This window comes from Drosophila rhopaloa, unplaced genomic scaffold (assembly GCF_018152115.1).
Source record: "Drosophila rhopaloa isolate 14029-0021.01 unplaced genomic scaffold, ASM1815211v1 contig_4, whole genome shotgun sequence".
Taxonomy (NCBI): domain Eukaryota; kingdom Metazoa; phylum Arthropoda; class Insecta; order Diptera; family Drosophilidae; genus Drosophila; species Drosophila rhopaloa.
Window position 1 is genome coordinate 761,047 of NW_025335134.1, and position 6,000 is coordinate 767,046.

The following is a 6,000-nucleotide window of genomic DNA, read 5'->3' on the forward strand; positions in this document are numbered from 1 at the left end:
TAGTGTTATAAGAATTGAATGGTAAAAAAATTTAATAGGGTCATTTAATTAGTTTAGGCTGTGCGTTGATTCTTGGTTTTCAATGAACAGTTTTATATATATAGATTTTTTAATTCAGTTTTAAGTTTTTAATTTTAAGTTTTAAAAAGAAATCAAGATCAGCCGCCGCACAATTATTGTACTACACAGAGTCAGAGAGAGAGAGAGTGAGACAGTGCGAGAGAATGCATTCGGTGTTCAATGCTTGTGTATAATTTGTTGGAATTATTATTCCTACTTTAGGCTAATGTAACTTTTTATAGAATTGACCTAGAGCTTCAGTAAAACCACCATATGAATCCTTAAAGTATCAGGATTCCCTCGAAAATTTTTCATATTGCTAATTGACTTAGATCAGTGTTTTTTTGCCGTTTGGAAGAAATGAGGAAGATTCTTAGATTTTCAAAGATCGATAAAAAATAGTAAACATTAAAATATCGAATATTAAATTAAATAGAATCTTTATTATGTAGAGGACTAAATTTTGGCCAAAAATCGCATCGATTGATTAACGTGTTTAGCGTCCAGATTTTTTTATAGAAATTGGGGTTTTTTGCCACTGGAAGAAAATGGGGGCATGTTTGTGGCCAAAATAAATCTTAGCAAATCAGTTTAGTGTTATAAGAATTGAATGGTAAAAAATTTTAATAGGGTCATTTAATTAGTTTAGGCTGTGCGTTGATTCTTGGTTTTCAATGAACAGTTTTATATATATAGATTTTAATTCAGTTTTAAGTTTTTAATTTTAGGTTTTAAAAAGAAATCAAGATCAGCCGCCGCACAAATATTGTACTACACAGAGTCAGAGAGAGAGAGAGAGAGAGAGAGAGAGAGACAGTGCGAGAGAATGCATTCGGTGTTCAATGCTTGTGTATAATTTGTTGGAATTATTATTCCTACTTTAGGCTAATGTAACTTTTTTTAGAATTGACCTAGAGCTTCAGTAAAACCACCATATGAATCCTTAAAGTATCAGGATTCCCTCGAAAAATTTTCATATTGCTAATTGACTTAGATCAGTGTTTTTTTGCCGTTAGGAAAAAATGAGGAAGATTCTTAGATTTTCAAAGATCGATAAAAAATAGTAAACATTAAAATATCGAATATTAAATTAAATAGAATCTTTATTATGTAGAGGACTAAATTTTGGCCAAAAATCGCATCGATTGATTAACGCGTTTAGCGTCCAGATTTTTTTATAGAAATTGGGGGTTTTTTGCCACTGGAAGAAAATAGGGGCATGTTTGTGGCCAAAATAAATCTTAGCAAATCAGTTTAGTGTTATAAGAATTGAATGGTAAAAAATTTTAATAGGGTCATTTAATTAGTTTAGGCTGTGCGTTGATTCTTAGTTTTCAATGAACAGTTTTATATATAGAGATTACTCGATAAGTAGAAGGGTGGGACGAGAGCGGGGAAGAGAGGCAAAGCCAAGAATACATCCTACGCAGTTGCCTAAGAAATTCACCCCAAAAGAGCGCGAGAGAGCAGTAAACCGAACGTTCCAAACGGAACACAGAGCCCACCTCAGCGACTGCGCGGTCGCCGACAACGGAGAGCGGAAGAGAATATCGAAAGGCGAACGTGTCAAAGCGGAGGAGTTGCTGTTGACAAACGGAGAAAAGAGAGCGCTGAACGCGCCGAGAAGTTCACCGCTGCGACTGCCTGGCGAGAAAAATGGTGAGATCGGAAGGGCCAAGGGCACGAGACAGAAGATGCGAAGGAATTCGGGGAATTGAAGCGCGAGAATCGGAGCCGTATAGACGTACGTGGGAGACGTACGGTTTTCAGTCAATAAGCGAAACGGTACAGTCGGTCAGAATTTTCACTGGGGCAGCGAGAAACGCAAATAGATCTAAAAAAATAGAACGATGAATATTGTGAAGTTATGTAAACGGAACGAGAAGGGCGAAAGAAGCCAACTGTGAATAAAAGATGAAATAATTAATTATAATTTTGACAACGAGTTTTTATTCTTCTTTTCCTGGCCTTCGATCAGTCATAATCAAGCCCGCCGAAAAAACGAATAACTATAACAAAGTTATTATCGTATCCTAACCCGAAAATTGATCAAACGTAACGGAACTGTAACCCCGACACGCAAATAACTTATCTACCAGTTGTTAATCAAGCTTATCGTAGATAATAATCAAGCCCACAGTCTTCCCGAGTTTTTACTTTAGTTTGCAATAAAAACACAGGGTTCGCCCGAGTTTTATCGTAATGAGTAATAAAACCCAGAGCCCGCCCGAGATTATCGTATTTAGTAGTAAAGCTCGCCCGAGTTTTATCGTAATTAAACCCAACCTCAACCGAATTTTATCATAGTTACGGATAAAACCTGTAACCAACGTAGAGTTTTACCATAGCTGGTTACCAAGTCAAGGGTCCGACCGAGCTTGGTAACAGATCCTGGGTTTGATCACGTACCCTCCGGTTTGGTTTCCTCTCCTAATTATCTAAACTTACTCACCTGAACATATCCAGGCTGGGAAAACATCCTTACGAATGGCGTCTGAGCAGCGACCTTTGTGGGTCTGATCCCGATCGATTAGGACTATGTGTGAGGCTGGCTAAAATAGTTAAGGAGTTCTTACTTTGATCAAGAACGGATTTTGTCGAGAAACACAAAAGGAGCACACCAGACATAACACAATGGCGGAAAACGAAAATGGAACGAAAACTACTTAGGGTTCGCCAGACAGTCGGATAGGGACTCGCTGGATTTATACCTTAAGAAAGGACGAATAACTCGTCTTCGCACAGGAATTCGGATTCGACGGCACAGGCAAGGTGGACGAGATGAGAAGGCGTTTCAAAGAAAACGTCAAAGCAGGTGAGCATTCTCCATCTCAAAGTGCCCGATTGGCCCGATTAGAAGCCGGATTCGCGACTGGGGGATTAAATGCTGACGCGATACGGGTAGAAGAAGCCGACCCAGACCCCAGAACGAAATGGCTTCGGGAGGCAGCTTTGGCCGGGCCACAGCGCACGGTGTAGTACCAGAGGAAGTTCGAAAATGGGGGCTCAAATTCAATGGCCAGACTGATCCGTTGGGGTTTCTAGAGGAGCTTGATAAGAGGGCTACGTCGTACGCCCTTCCCTTAGCACAACTACTAAGAGTTATGACAGAAACTCTTACGGACAGAGCTTCCCGGTGATTAAGGACCAGCCAACTACAGGGAGCCAGTAATCCCACGGGAGTTCTTAGACTTTTTCTTACCCCCACATTATTTTCGTCGATTGGAAGACGATATCGGGGCTCGTTACCAACACAAGGGAGAGGGCTTCAAAGATATGATATCGAAATCCGAACTCTGAAGCGACACGCCAGGTATGTTCAGATGAAGGAGTTAGACACGATTTACGAGAATTCCCTCCCCCATACCAGATGTACGTAAAACGTGGAGACTTTGAGATTTTAGGCCAGCTTTTACAGCTCGCAGTCGATTACGAGAGCATACAGCATCGCGACCGTATACGGTTACAGTCCCAAGACCGCTCGTACCATAGTCCCTATCGAACTCACGGAACACTCGAGTGTCTCCGAGGTCACAGATGCCGTCGAACCCCATCCAGTCGCGCAACCCTTTCCGAGGTAACTCGTAAACTCCCTCAAAACCACGTCGCAACATCATACCACGGGAAGAAATCTCTAATAGGATGATGAACCAAGAGACGCTACAAACACCTCCCGAAAGGCGGAGTTGTTTCAACTGCGGCGCAGAAGGTCACTTGGCGAGGAAGTGCCGAACCCCCGGCGGTTGGTGTGTTGGGATTATGAAGGAAAGGGATCAGAACTATTGATTGTTGTAGACGTCCCAAATCGTGAAACGACTAGCGTCCTCGACCAACCCGTGAGCAGATGGGGACGAGAGTAACGGAGAACCGGGAATAGCCAAACCCCTGCGCGTAGAAGACGGAAAGATCGTAGCGCAAGTATTAGTCGCCAACATCTCTGTGTTAGCCACTGTCAATAGCGGGGCCACGAGAAGTTTCATCAATGAAACACTTCTACCGCCGACATGAAAGACGTACGCAAGGTGTATTGGGTGATAACGGAAATCGGAGGGAGGATCGAGGAACACATGGAAAACGAGTTGGAAAAAGTAGAGAAAACACAGGAAAACCAAGAAACACAGGAAACCCGGGAAGAAGAAGACACGCCCGAAGACACCCTCGGCGAGAAGGGGACTGGTCAGCAGCGGTCCAAGAACACATCGATCGATTCCTCCAACAAGAGCTGGAAGGATTCGAGGGGATGTCGGGGGTATCACACATCGCACAACATACGATCACAATGCGAGACGATCAACCGATGAAACAACGATACTACCCAAAGAATCCAGCGATGCAACGAGTTATCGACGACCAGGTGACAGATAGAACCGTCCAAAAGCCCATACAGTGCACCCATCGTCTTAGTACGTAAAAAGAGTGACGAGTGGCGGATGTGTGTCGACTTCAGACAATTAAGCGCGATATTAACCTCGCGTATCCGACACCTCGTATTAATTATAGCCTAAAGCGACTCAGCCAGGGTCGAGTCTTGTCGACCTAAAAAGTGGCTATTGGCAAATACCCATGGCCTCAGGCAGTAAACAGTATACCGCATTTACAGTCCCGGGGTGAGGTTACACTTCGCTGCCGCTACGTTCCAATGCGCCTTAGATAGTGTCATCGGGCCCGAACTATGCGTATTTGGATGATATCATAGTAATTGGGAGAGACTTAGCAGAACATACACGAAACCTACGGAAGGTTTTCCGGAGATTCAGGGCAGCCAACCTACGGATTAATAAGGAGAAACGCTAATTTTTTAAAAGAAAACTCAAGTACCTTGGTCACATGGTCAGTGAAGATGGTATTCATACAGACCCCGATAAAGTAGCAGTAGTAAGGGAGTTACGGCCACCTACCTCTCTGGAGGAACTGAGACGATGTCTAGGTATGGCATCGTGGTAGCGCAGACTCGTACCGAACTGTGCGACAATCGTTCAGCCGATGACCAAGCTCCTAAGGAAGAGCGTTAAGTGGCGCTGGGGTACTAAAGGCTGCCTTCGACACGCTTAAAGAACGTCTCACGAGCGCCCCACCCTGGTCTGCCCAAACTTTGACCAACGATTTACGGTCCAGACAGATGCGAGTGACGTCGGATTGGAAGCAATATTGACTCAGGAGATGGAAGGAATGGAATGAGTAATCACCTACAACAGCCGCCGACTAGAAAAAGCTGAAGAAAACTATACCACGACTGAAAAGGAGTGCTTAGCGATCGTATGAGCCATTCGAAAGTGGCGCTGTTATCTCGAAGGATACGAGTTCATCATTATCACGGATCATCTAGCGTTAAAGTGGCTGAATTCAATTAAAAGTCCATCCGGACGGGTGGCTCGATAGGCCCTCAAGCTACAACAGTTTCGATACTCAGTTAAGTATAGGAGAGGCTGTCAAAACGTCGTGGCGGACGCTCTGTCTTGCCAACCACTAGCGGTCTTACAGTGTACAGAAACAGGCAAGGAAGAATGTGAATGGTGGGCACGGAAACGAGAACAGATTGTAGAATAAAACGTCCACTGTTTTATCACCTTCACTCCCGCCAATGCAAATTGATAAAAGCTCTTCAACCTTTTGGTTTTTTTTATTGAATATTTCTTAACTCTATTACAATTCTTGTACAGCTTGTGAGAGTGTAAGTCAAAATTTAAAGTATTCTTGTCATTTTAACATTAATCTAGCTCTCTTAAATGCCTGTTCTAATCTCAATTTGTATTCTTTAGCATAGTCTACTATATTATATAAGGGTTTTATTTTATCTATACAATTAAAGTGCTTAGGTAAGTTTGAAGTCATTCGAAAGCTAACTCATAACTGGACAGTAGTCATGTGCAATATGTGGTGTCGTGTTAAAATAATATACGAAGTATTGTAGCCACATCCCAATCTGTTTTGTCAACTGAG